Source organism: Neolamprologus multifasciatus, chromosome 18 (genome assembly GCF_963576455.1).
Source record: "Neolamprologus multifasciatus chromosome 18, fNeoMul1.2, whole genome shotgun sequence".
NCBI classification, from domain to species: Eukaryota; Metazoa; Chordata; class Actinopteri; order Cichliformes; family Cichlidae; genus Neolamprologus; species Neolamprologus multifasciatus.
Window position 1 is genome coordinate 10,965,506 of NC_140456.1, and position 18,117 is coordinate 10,983,622.

At 37.7% G+C, this 18,117-nt stretch overlaps 1 non-coding gene across 1 annotated transcript; it reads right to left on the minus strand.

The window, feature by feature from the left end:
• Positions 1 to 4,109: 4,109 nt before the first annotated feature.
• trnaw-cca (transfer RNA tryptophan (anticodon CCA)) lies at positions 4,110 to 4,181 on the minus strand. Its single transcript has one exon. It is a non-coding gene; the product is annotated as a tRNA-Trp (tRNA).
• Between the last annotated feature and the right edge of the window lie 13,936 nt (positions 4,182 to 18,117).

Below are 18,117 nucleotides of genomic sequence, written 5' to 3' on the forward strand. Positions count from 1 at the left end.
ACGTTCATCTAATTTTTGGCAGCTAAAATTCATAGCCAAATACTTTGAAACTTTCCAACTAAATATCAAAGCAGTCACTAAACTTGATATTTAGCTTGGCAACCTGCAATCTGAAAACACAGCGTGGTTTAAATACGTGCAAGAATTTCAATTGCAGTCTGTATTGGTTTTTTTTCTGAAACAATTTCACTACCAAACTGAGACGTGCCGAAGGCCATTTAATAAAATAAGACTGTAGTTATCCATTGTGCTCCAGAAGATGGTCAAGTTTTAGTGTTTTGACATGCGTTGGAATAACTCTGAGGCTTTCATGTTTCCAATTTCTCAATTATGTCTCACTACAAACCTGAAACTGCCTGAAAATGGTTCTTTTTCTTTTGGTTCACCTAGATTTCTGCTTCCCCCCCCCAAATGGTTTATATGTGTTTATTAATTTTAGGAATATAGATGCAACTGTATTTCACACCTTTGTTAAACTGTTTTATGTTTATTTGATGGCCAGATAAATAAAGTATGGGTAATTAGTTAAGCAATAATTTGACAAACTCAATTCTCATTTCCTACATATAAAGAATATCTCCTCTTATTATTCTGACCATCAGCATTTTGCTTCCACAGAGTTAAAGTAAACTATGTCTCATCTCTTTTTAAACACATTTATTGTGCGTAGGTCCTTTGCATGAGGACCTTCTGGTTACTGCTGAGACAGACGCTTACAGAGAGACAGAAGAAAAACAAAAGGAGACAGCACTGGTCTCTCAGACGTTCGTGTGAAGCCAGGCTGGACCACATACAGCCCGCTTTGATCTTGGGTGTGCCAGACCAGTGAAACTTCTCTTTCTGTTCATGTAAAGAAGTTTAACTACACATTTAATCTCTGAGGTATCTTTAAATGAGAAAAAAGTGCATATTCAACAGTACGTCTCAGTTTTTCTACATGATAAAGAAAAGGAGTAAATTAGAGAATTCTGTGGACACAACTCTTTGGGTTTAAATTGTAAGAAATTAATGTGCAAAACAACAGAAAGATTCTGCTAGCTCATTGTCCAGACTGTCCTGTAATTATAAAACAGAAATCTTTTGTTTGTTTGTTTTAATAACGTGGATCTACTTAATCTACTTAAAAACAAAACAAAGCATTTTTTACAGAACTTTATTAGTAGAAAAAACTATAAAAGTCCAAAATGTATTTTCTAAAGCTGCCCAGTGGACCAGATTGTCATCTATGGTGTGCTGATTGTGGTCCCTGGGCCTTATATTTGTCACCCCTGATGTAGAGGATCAGAAGAAGGAGCAGGGTAAGCCCTTTGCTCTTTTTTTTTTTTAAACTTACAATAAGATATAAACTGTTTAATATGGGTTACAGGCAAAGTTAATAAACTAATTATGTTAAAGACAATGAAAGATATGGACAAATATTATATTACATGCAGGTATCAGAACTAGAACATAATGGGGCTGAAAGATTTACTTCATCTGTTTATTTTATTTGTGTCTGATCATAACAGGACAGGCTGTGCTTTCCAAAACAAAAAGAAAAAAGGGGATGAAAAAGAGATAAAAAGTAAACGAGTAAAAAAGAATCCACTGAGATCTTCTGCGTGATGATGTTCCTGTTTTGTGTGGTATCAGGTACCAAAAAATACCGGACAATGATCAGGCTCTCTTTGTTTTTTTGGATTTAGCATATGCACCAAAAACCCAGCAGACCTTGAATGTGACACTACTCATCCCATTTTTGTCACACCCTGTTAAATGCCTCTTTTGATCGTCTGTTCTCATCGGTGATTGCGTGCTTTATTGTTCAGCTGTGTGTCATAACATCCTCACTTCACAGTCTGTGGCATGGGCCTTTTAACTTTATTGTTGTTTTTGTGGATTCCCCGTTGTTCTGCTGTCACTTGCTCAGCTCAACTTCCTGTTGCTTCTCTCTGTGAGCTGTTGCCGCCTTTCCTCTGTCATCTGTTTCATTCACGGTAAATTGATTCATGGGTTCTATTTAATCGTTGGGTATCTGCTCGCTTTTGCCATGCATCACCATCCCAGTTCATCTCTGAATTTAAGCGTCTTCCTCCTTTACATCCCACTCTGACTTGTTCCTGATGCTTTGTTTTTGGTGGTGCTTTACATTAAGAATATAACTAACCTTGCTTCTAAAGTTTAGGTATTCTGCATGGCAAGTTCGTTTTGTCTTTCTTTTTGTTTTGCCCGTAGCCAAATTCTTACCCTCTTTTAATGCTTTTTCAAATAAAATCTCTCTACTTCTGACAGACAACCTCTTTCTCATGCATGTTTGGAATCTGCAAGAAGTTCCTCCTCCAGTGGCTTTCTGATGATCCACACCCTGATCTGTCCACTGAACCCCAGAAAATTACCCCCTTCCTGAAAAAGCTCCCTTCCCCCAAAACCACTGGAGTCCTGCAGCCAGTTTGTGTGGATCTTGACAAATCTCCATGGATCTATTCTAGTTTCTCTCCTCACTGTGTATAATGACTTCTGTGTAACTATACTGGCCTGAGAAGCATCAAAGGAAAAAAAAAATCCACTCAAATAAGTAAGTGTGACCACAAAATGGCAAAATATTCGCCTTGACATGCAGCCAGTGCGTGCAGCCAAGCCTGAACTTTGACATGGCTCCATTATTGCCTGAGAACACATTTAAGCTTTAATGTCTTAATGTGATTATTTATCAGCTGCTCAAAGATCAGACACCATGAAATCAACACAGATTGTTTTAAGGAATGCAGCAGAAACTATTACAGCTTTTTGTTCAAAATGTCGGGTGAAACGCTGCTCTGCTGAGTCATTTGTACTACATATGAACGTGTGTAGCATTTATGTACTTATGAGGACAGAATACCTGTAGGAAATTTACTGAAAATATACATTAAACACAGTACGAAAAAGTTTAAAAGGCCGTCAAATGTTAGAAAGTTACTCAGAATTATATTGGCTTAAGTCAGGCTTACGTGATCCAGTGACTCCAGCCCTCGAGGGTCGGTGTCCACGTGTCCCTGCTGCTACTTTATATTTTCTAATATGAAGTCAGAACGGCAAGAACCAAAATTAAACACAAAAAAAGAAAATCAACATCTATCTATCCATCCATCTATCCATGTTATGTCTATCCAGATAGACATAACATTAGACAACAACATAATGTATGAAAGTATGAAACAACATGAATGCTAAAAGTGGCACTTTATTGAACCATTTTAGGTGAAATAAAGAGTACAGGGCTCTTTGGTCTTCAGTTTTTTGTGTGAATTGTTTTGCTTTTCCCTTCTTTTTTGTCTGTTTGTGTCTGGATTGCTTGGATTTGTAAAGTGTTCAACAAATTTAGTAGACCACCTGTCGTAAAACAGGAAAGCACAAACATTTCTAATTCTTTTACTTGTTTAAAACTAAAACAAATTATATTGTTGTTATTGTGTATTAGGCAAATAATAAACTGAATTCACATTTTTATTCCTAAATTTGACTTCTGGAGAAGTCTGAAATTAATCAAGCACAACATTCAACCACTGAAGCATCTTTTTTTCTGTTCAGGGATGTAACATGTAGTGTAATTTGAAATCTTAATCAAAAAATAATAATGGGCTCTACTCTTTTTTCTGTTTTTCATAACAACAACAATAACAATATTTTAGTTTTAAAATTATAATTTTGGTTAAAGAGCACATACTGGTGGATTAACCATGACAGAAACAAAAACAATGACTTTGGTAATTACCAGTACTGTTATTAAATGTTTCTTGAGTAATAATAAAAAATAATAATGGGGGAAAACGGAAAAAAGTTGCCAGCTCCAGTTTATATATATTCTTAAATACTGTAATGACAAAGTTGCCAAAAGTTACAGAATTTCAGTGTGGTAGTGGGTGAAAAACCACTACATAACATTTCATAAGCAACGCATAAACCAGAAGAAGGACAAATTACACCGACACGCTGCTGATCAGCAGCACCGGCGGCGATTATTAACCCGGTCACAGAGCCGGTATGGAAACCTCGATCTTGATGATCTTCATGTTTGATTGGACGTCAGATCTTCGCTGTTATAATTTGGGACGAGCTCTCCTTTAGTCTGCGTGACAAGACTAAAGGATTGACCCCGACGTGATTTGAACACGCAACCTTCTGATCTGGAGTCAGACGCGCTACCGTTGCGCCACGAGGTCGCCCGTCATGATTGTCACCCCCCACCCCCCCACCAAACAACAACAACGACAAAAAAAAAACAAAAACAAAAAACGGCGTGTGTGTTTCTGTGTGTGTGTGTGTGTGCGTGCGTGTGACGAACGTGATCATTTATAGAAATTCACCATAGATCTGTCTGCTTTCCTGAGGAACGTTAGTCCTTAGCTCAACACTAAGAGCCCACGTGGAGCTCTGCAGCTGAAGCAACAAGAAGTGTCATAAAAACAACAATCGTGAAAGAGAACAGTCCGAAGACTGTCCGTGGTTCTAAATTGCTCATATTGTGAATGTGAGTGTGAGTGGGTCTCTGTTTGTCCACTGGCCCTATTGCAGCTGGGCAACAACTGGGATCTGTAAGCGCTGCAGGTGGCCGCCACTCCCTGAGCCTGGCTCTGCTGGAAGTTTCTTCCTGTTAAAAGGGAGTTTTTTTTTTTCTCTTCCCACTGTCGCCAATTTGCTTGCTCATGGGGGGAGAGGGGGGGGGGTGTCATATGATTGTTGGAGTTTTTTCTGCTTTCTTTTTATTATTGTAGGATCTTGACCTTATAATAGAAAGCATCTTGAGGCAACTGTTATAATTTGGCGTTATAAAAATCAAATGGAATTGCACTGAATTGAAGCGTGTAGGTGAGTGGACTCGAAACTCTACTTTCCTTATTTATTTATTTACATTCCTGTACAGCATGGTGAGATATTCTATTCAGTCTTATCAAAAACAATCTAAATTAAAAGCCCTGTTTGGATTTCATTGTTTGCTGCTTGTTGTTAAATTGAACCCTAAAATGTTTGTTTTTTCCAGCGTAAATCAGCGTGGTCTTTATTTTCACCCCACAGACAAATCACAGTGAACTGGAAATGTAGAATTATTGTGCATACACAGAAATTAAAATTACTGAAAGACTTTACAATTTGCATTCACAGATTTCATCAGTTTCACCTGTAATTAGAATATCTTTCAAAGTGACTCCTTAAAGTAACTTAATTTTAACAAAAATTTGACACCAGTTCCACTGCTTCTCACTCATGGAGAGAAACTGAAACAGTTTGTAATAGCTGATAATTATGCACAATATTTGTATTGTGCTGCCTGTTTTTTATCGTGTAAAGATATTTATTAGGTTTCATCAAATTAATTTTAATGACATACAGGGCTGTGTTCCAGCTCATGATGACTTCTGTGAGCTCCCCAGTGATGACACTGAGAGACTCTCTGCTTTGTTTTCCTGCTGTTGCAGAGATGAGTCCTTATGAGCTGCTACTTTCTCCATGTGGTGGCGCATCACATCAAAAAACAGCACAGACCCTCGCTTCTGTATACTCGAATGAGCCACATAAAGCCAGTCAGGTCACAGGTTTGATGCTGGACTAATTATATTTGTGTAGCACACATATAACATAGTTACACTCTGGCATAAGGTAATATTTAAAAAAGCCAAAACATCTTCGTCTTACAAACCAACATTCCACAAAACTGGCCTAAAGATAACCTCAAGTGTTGACCATAAAACTGAAAAACTCCTCCGTGTAGAGAGCAATCTGTCAAAGTTGAATTTTTTTGGAATTTGGGAGGGCAGCAACTATCTTACTGATGACTGTGGTTTAATTTCAAGACCCAAAAAGAACTAAGAAAACATCTTTGTAATCTGATGCCAGAACGATCGACTCAAGAACAGGACGGAGTCTGCTGTGTTGTTGCCACAGTTCTTCAGAACATCCTAAAGGACATTTTCTTACGTGTGACACACACAGACACACAAACTTAGACAAACATCCGAGTCATTACATTCCTTCCCCCCTGGAAACATCTCCTGAGGTCTCCAACCTTACACCTCCTTAATGGTCACACAATGCCAAGCATTTGCTGGAAAAACAAACAATGATGGTATCATCCTCACATCATATTAATGTACTTTGTCAAAGAGTTGTGTTTCACTTTTAATTTTTAAAGAATGGTTATGTAATGCATCAAGTAAATGTGAAACTTGTTTTTCTATGTGTTCTTGAGCTTTTTTCCTATTTAAATGCTTCTCTATGTAAGCAGTGTTGGTCACTGATTTCATGCCGCAGCAAATAAAGTAACTCAACAGGCCCGTATGACTTCACCATGGTAACAATGGAGTATATAATCATGCATTTCTCACTCACTGTCATGCTTCCCGCTTTGACTGGCAGTCCAATTATGAGCCGAGCCAAGGTGCAGATGAGGACAGTAAAGTAGTGTCTAAGTGCATGAACACCTTGCTGATGGATTCAAGGAATACAAACAAGGACGATCAAAGACTCCCTCATCTTGACCTTGCACCTATAACTGCAGAGGCAGGTCTTAACGTCCCCTGCGCTCTAAGGAGAGTGGCCCAAAGACTGCCCCCAGCCTGAAGAAGAGAAATACCTTTTTGCTGAGGTACTTGAAGGCCTCTGCTCTTAGATCCAGATCCAAGTGACAAGCTAGAGGCCCCACACTGCAGGAAAGACATTGTTCCCCCTTCTTGGGAGACCTGACAGGGGTTTGTGAGTAGAGTTGTGAGGATACGATAAACGCGGGTTAGACTAAATTTAAATTAATTGTTAAATTTACATTCAATAGTTAATTCATGTTATGGATGCTCCCTCCATGGGACTCTGGAAGAAGGAAATTGCAGTCTCTCTAGGCCTGGAAAGACTAACATATATTGCCAAGGGCAAACAATGGGACTTTGTGAATATGTGGAAGCCATATATGGATATTTTAGGGAGTGGAGGTGAAGGACATTTATGAAAAAGAAGGAAAAGAAGAAGGGAAGGAAGGGAAAATCTTGTCTATCCTAACCCATTGTATTTTTGTATTACTGTGAGAACTATGCTCATTTCTACATTTGAATGTGATGTAGGCAGGTTTGATGTATGGATGGGTGTGTGAATGTGAGGGTGTTCAAGATTTGTTTGTATTGTACTATAAAAAATTTCAATAAAAATATATGGAAAAAAATAGTTGATTCATGTTCATTTATTGCATTTATAACTGTTAAGCTGATTTTCACTAATCTCTGCAACTTCTGCAAGCATCGGCATCCTCTCCTCAATAATATGAAGTATTTCAGATTAGAGAGACGCAATAATGAACCAAAGTGCTTTCATGTGGTTGGCTAATAGGAGTGCTTATGATAAGGTTGCAGGAGAAGCTTTGGGAAGAAGATTAATCTGAATATTTCACCCTTGATTAGACAGAAAAGCTAATGACACGGCTTTAATGTAAACGGGGGCCTCTGTACTGAGGTAACAACAGTCCCACCTGAGATCCTAAAATACAGTTATAATGAAAAACATTATGCCATAACAAACATATTTAACTGGCACCACTTTAAAATGAGTCTGCAAATCAAGATGAAGGATTAAAAACTGAGAATGAGCAGTCTGGGAAATGAGAAAGTGCTTATGTGTTTTCCCTTGTTTCTGGTCCTCCTGGGTGCTCGCCAGCATTCCTGTGGATGACTTGCTTGTAGTTTGACTAATGTGTCCTTTCAAGGGAAACTGACAAGTTTGCCACTGGTTATCTGGTGGAAAACATGCTATCAGAAGGAACTAGCTATGCAATGAAATGAAGTCAGAACACTCAGCAGTAATTGTGCAACAGGCTACCTATCTTTGGATGAATAACCAACACTAATCCATGTTTTTTGCTCTTACAAATGTCAACCATTCTTATGCCTTCAGCCTCTGAAGATGGAGACTACTTCAATCACATTTTGTCTGTTTGCGGCGGTGTAGAGAGGAAAAACTACAAAGCCTACAAAAACTCTGTCGCTCTCCAACAAATTATAGACCTTAGTGTAAATGCCAGTCATGACTATTAAACATTTCTATGGCTGGAGTTTGCTAAAGCTAACATTGATGAATGATACAGCCTGGATAGTAAGTTACTCTGTCACACCAACACATACAGTCTATTTTAGAGAGAAGTAAAGAAAGCTGTTTGTGAATATAATTTAAAGACATAAAAACAACAATCAGCCCTCTTATAACAGTAGTCTCGTAGGAAGTACAAACACATGTAAAGTTGTATGTCAGTGTCTTAAATTTAATTTTTATTTAAAGTTTTTTTCTTCTAAGCTCACATGTCGAAAAACACAAAGTAAGATAAAAGCACATTAGCTCATTTTAGCTGATTATGATCAACTATTAAATTTGGTTCAATTACAGATAACCAGACACGAGTCATTAAGGAGGCTTTTGATCAGATAAATGTTTCTCTACATTAAAGTTTTTCCTCAATCGATTTGGCTCACAGCAGAAAATCATTCTCACCACTTTATTTGAAATTCTAAAAAACAGTTAAGACATTTTTCATAACACAGACTCACCTGTGTAAAAGACACCAAAACAATCAAAACCTTTTTCACATTTGTCAAAACATGACCCGTCAGTAAATCACACAAAACCATTCATGACTGAGTCATCTATTTTGTTTCTCAAAACTTTACTGACTTTGGAAAGACTGCAGTAAAAATGTCAGTATTGTAAAATGAAATGTGAAGGATTTTTTTTTGAAGCATTATAAAATTGTTGAAATTGAGAAAAAACAAAAATAGCATCAGAAAACAAAGAAAATATGCAATCTGAGAACAGCACAGACTACTGTATAGTCTGTACGCCTGTTCCACTGATTATCAGAGTAATCCAAATATCTAATCAGCCTTTTGCATCGGCAGCAACTCAAAGCATTTAGTCGTGTAGTCATGGTCAAGACAGTCTGCTGAAATTCAAACTGAGCATCCGAATAAGGAAGAAATATGATGATGTCAGACGGGATGATGTGAGTATTTCAGACTTTGTTGATGTACTGGGAATTTTTCCGCACCACCACCACATTCACCTGGGTGAAAACACTTTGTTGATGTCAGAGGACTTCAAGCTAATAGGAAGACAACAGTAGCTCATTAACCACTCATTACAAACAGAAAAGTATCTCTGAAAGTTCTGAACAGATCTGACCTCGAAGCAGACGGGCTACAGCCCCACCTGTCAGCTAAGAACAGGAAACTAAGGCAACATTTCATACAGACCCAATGTGGGACATATCATTACAGCTTAATTTCAAAAACATCTTACCAGCATTAATGGAAGCTTAAGTTTTCTTTCGTACGTTTCTTGGCTGCGTAGTTTTTTTGCACAAATTTGTATTCACAGTTTATCTGTCAAGACATCTGTCCCTTATTTGGGGTTTCAGAAAGCATGCTTGCAACCATCGTTCAGTTAATCATACTTTTGATTTGAGACAGTTTCACTTTTCTTAACTGGAGCCAATCAAATTAGTATGTATAATAATTTAATTGAAATTTTGAAAAGCGTCTTTGGACAGACTAACATGCTCCTATCTCATAGCATATATATTTGGACTTGTCATTTTTAAACAACAACAACAACAACAATATTATTATTATTATTATTATTATTATTAATAATAATAATAATAATAATAATAATAATAATAATAATAATAATAATAATAATAATAATAATGATAATAATAATAATGATAAAGGCTGTTCTCTTTTCAATTGTCCCAGCAAGCACAGTACCACAAGAGCTTAATGGAGCTGAGGCACCATTAAAGGAGACTTATTCTGCTTATTCTTGGATGCCAGTAGAGGAGCTTTCCATGTGTAAATAGTTCATAATTATCTTATTATTTTCATGTTATACTTAGCCTTTGTGCAAACCCCCATCATTTATTTTAGCTTGGCTGCCTTCAAGCCAGCTTTCTTCTGATTGTCTGCTTGTTTTAAAGAAATGATTTGAACAGCAGGTGGGCGGGGCTCGTGTGCCTGCAATGACTGCGTGAAGAAAATGTTCTTGAAGGGACGATAAACAGACGCAAGAGTAGAAAGAAAACTGTCTGAAACAGCATTCAAAGCAGCCTGGTGAAACAGCTTTGTGGTCACAGGCATAATTTGGAGTTGCACTGTTAAAAAATGTGTCCATTCTAGCAGAAAATAAGGAAAATCACAAGATCTTTCATTTAAGGACAGTTGTAAGAGAATCTATTTTGTGTTTTCATGTTGCATATTTGTAGGAATATGAAACAAGGCCAGCTCCATCCAAATGCCACTGGGTAATTTGAGATAGTCCCAACTTTTTGAGTGTGCGATGAATACAGCTTTGCTTTATTGATATAAAAAGCACATAAAGTTGTGCCACCTTAAATCACAGGACAAGTAAAGTTGTTCAGCAGCAGTTTGGAGGCCTTCTTTTCCAAAGTACAAATCTAATGTTGTGAGTTAAAATAATTTTATTATGTTAATATATAATGAAATATAGAAAAGGGGATTCCTTTGTTGGTCAAGTATTAAAATCCTTTCATCAGTTTTCTGCTTTCATTATGAAATTCTTTGTTTTACTTTTAACTCAGTCGTCAACAATTGAACATCTTTGAAATAGAAACCAGTACTGGGGCCAGTGTGCATTTTGTATGCTCAGCAGGAAACTTTTAAATAACACACTCAGCTCCCAGTTACAATTACATTACACTTAATGGAGTGCACATGATTGGTTGGGTTATATTGGAGAATATGAAGCTCTCAACAAGATTATTATGTTACAGGATGATGCTGAACTTCAGTGAGATCTATTTTTTTGTGTGGGGAATGGGTGTACACAATTGTTTGTACTTTAAATGAGTAAAGATTGGATGTGCATTAGGCACCTGATAAACTCTGAACAGGAAGTCTATAATTCAGCATGCTATTTGCCACATGATCCATCTTTAGATTGTGGTTGTTCTGATTATGCTGAGCAGCTCATGTTCAGCAGTAAGAGTAGAAAGAGGCACTTGTGGTGTTAAATATAGGAGATGGGTTCTAGAAATTACTTTCATAATTGCTGCTGGGTCCCAACCGTGGCTGGAGTGATATAAACACAAACATCAAAGCGGAATATCAAAATGAGAATAAGACTCTGTTTACAGAAAAATTCACTTCTATGTGTTTCAAATGGCAATTTCCAAATTAAGTACGCATCTGGGTCAACTGTTATTTTTATTTTATTTTATTTTATTTTAAAAAGATATAAATATACAGTGATAAGCTTTAATGTAGATTCTTCCTGCGCTCGACTGAGGACCTGTTCAGAATGAATCCTAATAAATCACAGAAATAAAGAATAAGTGAATATAAATATATTAAAAGTAAAAAAAATATAACGTGATCTCTAGAAAACATTTAAATAATAAATAGGGGAAATGTGCACCGGGAGCTTCGTGGCGGGGGTTCAAAATCTCCTGTAGATGTTATATTTGTTTATGATAGCCATGCCTATATGACTCACATCACATTCAGTTTCAAGGAACAATTAAGTTAGCCCTTTACCCTGATGCATGAGCCATTCTGATCCCAGAATTGAAAGACAGAAATGTTTTCAATCATTTCAGCAGCATCGCACTGATTAGCATGAACTCTTCCAATGGACCGGAACTTGACAGTAAACTGCCGACACATCATGACACGGTCTGGGGTTCTGATACACCTAGGAAACAGATTTAACAAGTATATAACTACTGTATCTGTAGGGGTCAAGTTTCAGGGATCCCTGGTTTAACATACGCATACACAAATAAATGAATAAATTTGCTTAAAGAAAAAAAATTGCTCAAAAAAATGAATGATAGCCAAAGGAAAATATTCTACTTACACTCCACTAAATTGGTTTCAGAACTGGTCTATAAGTGGTTTTTAATGAAGTTTACATATTAAGATTTTACATGATCAGTTTAGAAAACACAGAGATGATGGTCACATGCATATCAATTAAAAATTTATGATAAAAACAGTAATGTACAATTTGACTACGGGACAAATTAAAAAACTGTAATATTTATCAAATATAATGATTAATCATGAAAATGCCCATTAAGACATTAAGGAAGTGGGTGGTAGGACATCTGGGAACATACGGCAGACCTGCTATGCTCCACTGAACTGAGATCTGGTGACTTGCTTACTTACTTACTCGAATATGTAAGTAAATACGTAAATGCTTTAATTGATTCTTGGAAATGGGGGCAAACACTAAACGTCTTTGAGAGAGGCTAGGATAGAGCTGGTAGCATACAACTGTAAACAGCACTTTATCACTAACTCCTGACTCTGTGTGCACACGTGACCGTGGGCACAGGAAGGTTGTGTGTTGCTAGAAGGAGTCACTGACCTCAAGTGAGTTACTGCTGCGGGTTTGAAGGTTGTGAAACATCCACCAAATCATTTAACTTTGGTCGTTAGACGCAAAGTAAACTAATCAAATCAGTCAGAACTACACATCTCCCACTTTTCCTAATACTATCGAGCATTGAAGGAGTAAAGCCAGCCACACACTCACAGTTGTAGTAGAGAAATTTCCTTTTATTTGAAGTAAATAGAAAGAGATGCTCTTGGCCTGGTATCACAGATGCACTGCTAATTACACACAAGCACTTTTATGTAGTGTGACTGTACTCTACCACACAGTACTTGGTGCAAGGATCTAATTTTATATTCTTTTGGTCTTTTTTTCTGATATATTTGTTGTCCGGAGTGATCTGTGACAGAAGGATAGCAGCAACTTCACTACTAATAATTCTAGATGCTTTGAGTTGCTGACATGTGAAAGGCTGATCAGATATTTGGATTAATAAGCAGTTGAACAGTGCACCTAATAAAGTGACCAGAGTATACAGTCATTGATGCTATGTTCTCAGATTGTATACATGTTCTTTGCTTGTTTCTGACACATACTGTGCAATTTCAAAAGTATCATATTGCTTTTCACCATTTCAGCTTTTGTAAAGTCTCAAATAAATCCATCACATGACAAAGTTGCAGTGAGTGGAAAAAAAACATTTTGATTGTTTTAGTGTCTTTTGCACAGGCGAGTCTGTATAGTGAAAAATGCCCTGGCTGTTTTGAGAACAGAATGACATTCCTGCTGTGAGAATTGCATCAAAGCAATTGAGAAAAACTGTCAAAGCAGGCACATTCAGCACTCCTCCTCCTCATGAAGCAACTTTCTCCATGTTTTTCAGACACTCCACCCTCCCAAAGAAGTCCATTGTGTTACGAAACACAGACACTGTTGTGAGCAGCGGGGCCATAGGAATGAAGTCCCAGTGACCTTTGACCTCTTAGGTCATGGTTGTTAAAAGCTGAACTCTTCCCCGCTTTGGGATTCCTGTAAAAGCACACACAGTCCTCAATAATGCATAGCCTTACAGCATATCCTTCATCATGCCACTTGCTGTTTCAGTGTGAAGGATGTAAATATTTCAGGATGTAAAGTGATGTTCGGTCAACACGTAAGTTCTTTCCAATGACTCCGACATCCTGTGTATGTGCATTAACACGAGCATCTTCCTGCTTTCAAACGCTGAGGCCATAGAAGCTTTATTACACACAAAACAGGCCTTCAATCGCCCGTTAAGGAATGCCATTACCCTGAGTCAATTTGCACTAATAACATGGATAACGAGTCGGTCTCCTACACTACAGACAAATGGGAACATAGTCAGGGAGTTAAATAACGTTAGATCTTCCGATTTGCCTTGTCAGGTGCCGCATCTGTAATTAAGACAGTTTAATAACGAAATCAGAAGCTTGACTTTTCAGAAGGATGCTCTGCTGCTCTGTCATTCAGTTAAATCAACTTGATTTCCAAGCTATCTATAGATACTTGCAGCTAAGTTGGCAGATTACGACATATTTTAATACAAAATACTGCAAAAGGTATGAAATGTGATGCTTACTGTCGTAACCCCGACAGAGTATTGGCTCTGAGGGAGAACAACACCAGGATCCCACCTATCCCTGAATCACTGGATGACCTCAGATGGCCTAAGTCTGATACAAGGGCAACCAGTGACTCCTAACCAAAGATGGCGCCTCTCTTCTCAATCACTGGGGCTCCAGCTGACTTTCTCCAAGTCTTTGTCCCTTGTGCCAGTTCCTCCAGAGACAGTTTTCAGTGCCTACACCACCTCACCAAGTGCCTGTTTTATGTGCCAGATCGGACACCGAGGTACGAGTCTACCTGTTTTCCTTATCAGCCTCCAGACAAGTCAAGTGGCTCCTCCACTTCTGTCGTTGGCTTCCTGCACAGCTTCTAATGAGATTTTGTCTCCATGACTGACCACATGTTCAATCTTCAGAGATCCCTCCGCTCTGTTTTGACTCTGTGCTGTTCCCCTAAACAGCTTCTCTCCACTCTTGGGTGACCCCCCCCCCCCCCCCCCCCCCCACACACACACACACACCTACCTGTATTTTATCTGACCTCAAATTGCAGTTTTTGTTCTGTGACTGTTCTAATTGTCTTTACTGGTGTGTGTACGTCCATGTGTTTATCCACCTTTGCCTACTTACCCTCCTCTTGGTCATTCCCCAGTCAGCCTTACTTGACAATCAAATCCATAGAAAAGTAAAGACCTTCCCAGCAGAATGAGTTATAGTTTGCTCATACTTTCAGTATGGCTGTAAACTTGATTTTATTACATAACCACAGACAAAACAAATCACATGCATTAAACATATTTTTCATCTTTAACCTCCTAGGACCTGGCGTCCACATATGTGGACATCACATTTTGGGTTATTTAGACCAAAATACTCAATTTTGCTCTAGAAGGGCCTGATATACACCTACGAGGACATTATACTGCTATAGTTCTATCAAAATTTTAAACGAATATCCTCATATGTGGCTCTTATTTTTCTTAAAAACAACAATAAGGTAAAAAATAAAATCTGGTAATTCTTTGTTTTTACATTCATCGGGCCCCAATATGCCCAAATATCAAAGAGAAATTAAAAATGAATGCCATGGAAGAGTTCGGGTCTTAGGAGGTTAAATTTAGCAGCCTGATTACAATGATTGTCAAATCATCAGGAAATTAACTGACATCATTAAAATATGGACAGAATCCAAACTGGACTTATCTGGTTTTCATATGAGTCTTAATTCCCGAAGAGACTATCTGCCCTCAGACCACAAAAAGACACTGAAAAGCCCACTTAAGCTGGGGCACCTTTAAAGTGCATGGAAAGTGCATCCATGTAAATATTGAACATGCTCACAGTTTGAATTTCACTGGTGGATCAATACTGAAGCAATCTGGGCCCTAATTTCATTTTCACTTGTGTTTTCGTCTTGGCAAATGCTGCTGCAGACTGGCAATAAAATCCAAAGATATTCAGGATTTAGAACAGTGCGGTGGATTTCTGTGTTCTTAGATTTTACTTCTGATAATCGATATTTGTCCATCTAATTCCATGCTCATGCAAGCATATTTCTGAAAGGCTGACTTTTGGTTGTAAAACTGTTAAAATCTGCAAACTAAAATCTGCATATTCTCCTTTTTCTGGCTTAACCTACTTCAGAATTAAAAAAAAATAAAATAAAAACATTTGTTTGTTTTTTTTACTTAAACCTTGAAATTACAATGATTAAAATGAAAGTTATTTAAATAGAGGTAAAAATGTCATCAAGAATCTCATCTTTAATCTAACTACAAAAATCCATTCGGACTAATTTCACTCCCTATGTTTCCCACCTGTTGTAGCCCCACGTCCCACCAGTCAGCACCGTTTTAGAGCAACATTTTGAAATCGACTGTCTTCTCTATTTTATTCCTAGAAGTAGATCATCTCCTGGACATGTACAAATATAGAGGAATGCGGGAGGAAAAGCATAAATATAAATTCTCCAGTTTCAAATACCAGGAGCTCAAATACTCAGTGTTGAGATCTAAATTTGACCAGAGGGCTGTACAATACTTTTTTCCCCTTTTTTTTTGTCAGACTCATGTATAAATCTCGCTGTTATCTGAGGAACTCTGTCTGTCAGACAACTAAAAATCAGTGCAGTGATACAAAAACAGGAATGTTTCAGTATCTTACCCTGACATCAGGCTCAGACCAGAGGAGGGCTGCTTCTCATGAGCTAAACTGAAATGATATGGACAAAATTGTAAAAGACTGTTTTAATGTTGAGGTCAGCCAGTTTAGGACAGATAAGCTAGATGAAGAAAGCTGGCTTCACTGTCCTCATTGTCATTCATGCTTCTTTGTTTTACTTTTTTTCTTGTATTTTTCAGCCTCAGGCTTCTTTCTGTGCTTTGTTTATCTTCTTGGTTTTTGTAACCTTGAACCCACATTTTGTGAGTAAAGCTCAAGTTTTAGCTTTTTAAAATCCGCCTTCTCAGTCACTCTCTTGGCTCAGCTTGTCTAAATAAATAAAGCAAATAAAACCTTACTTTTTTTTTTTTTTTTTTTTTTACTTATTCTGACTTGCTTTCATTGTATTCCTGACCTTTAATTTGGAAACAGTCTTATTTACTTTGGTTTATTTGAGAATTTTTAGTGTACATTCGATGTTGATTTAGTGACTGTTGCATATAATGCATATTTTGTCACACCTGTAAAACACATTGGTCAGCTGAGGTTGTTTTAAATATGCTATAGCCATAACATTTGACTCTACTTGACATTTTTATGTTTATATGTTTGTTATTTCTGAATCCTCATATTTCAGTGTTATTCCATGTTGTGACATTTTATGTCCCATGAGGAGGGCGAACGATGTGATGCAGAGATGAAGTTATTTCGCACAAAAAAGTGCAAATTGGCTCCGAGCAAAACTAAGATGACAATATATTTAAAGCATCACTGTGCTAAAGTGCAGTCTTGCAGGACTGCTAGAACTGCCATAAGTGTTTAGTTTTTAGTCTAGACTAAAAAATATTGTGGATTTGAGACTCACTTTCACTGTCTTTAAGCTAAACGGTGCCCATTTAGAGGTTTCATGAGCTCCAGGCTCCTGATAAACAAAAATGATCTCTCTTGCTCTTGAAACAATCTTGGCCTAAAAATTGAGGTGAGGGACTCAAGAACAACTTGACCCAGAGCGCCACAGCGTAAAACTGTTGAGTCCATTTTAACCAAGAGTTTATCAATAAGTCGCTCTCAAGAATCCGGTAAATAATGGATCAAAGACAAATGTAGCTTAAGATTCACATCCATCTGAGGGATTAGATCAGCAGGTCCAGACTTCAAACGGCAGAAACAAATCAAGGGCTCGCTGACATGTTTTGAGGTTGGTTATTGATTGTTGCTGGCTGCAGCTTAGGGGCATCGTGGGTCACTCTGACTGCAGACCTTCCAGCCGCTCTGGATTTCTAGTGAAAAGCGAAGCTTCTGGGCAGAGGCTGGCAGCGAGCAGCTTTTCCCTCAGCGGTGCTCAGCTGTTTGTTTTTCTTATTTTCATAAACCGAATCCATTTTGGTTATTAGGCCAAATGACGATTCATCACATCCTAAGCAGAAACTTTGCTTCTTTAATTGCCCTGCCTTTTCCAGGTGGAGGGTCAGTTGGCTCAGCATTGACTCCCATCATACCTTGCTCTCATTCTGTATAATGCACTTCAGGGGGAACAGCATCGTTGATCATTTCCTTGTCAATAAAGTTGTTAAACATATCCAAGCATGCTTTATTGATTGCATTTCTTCTTAAGTTAATGCACTTCAGAGTTTAAACTTGGATGCTCTTCCCTGTTTAACACACAGGTAAACATTATGTCAGCACTCCTTGCCTTAAAGGCCTTTGCTTTACTGTGGTGATAAGTAACCATTAATGAAAATTTGATATCTTTCAAATGAAGGAAAAACCAATACAAGAAACAGTTTCCTATATGTTTTTTGTTTTTTTGTTGTTGTTATTTTTAGTCCACATTAGTGCTTTTCACAGTGTCCAGGTCTATCAAACCAGTTCTAATTGGTCTTTTGGGTATATTTGTTCGACAGTTACAGTGTCCTCTAACATCAAACATCTGACTCAGAAAATTATGTTCAAGCAAATGAGTCAACACCAGCTTTTAGTGCATCATGCTCAGAGTGCTGGAGAAGCTCCAGGCAGTTTTCCTAAT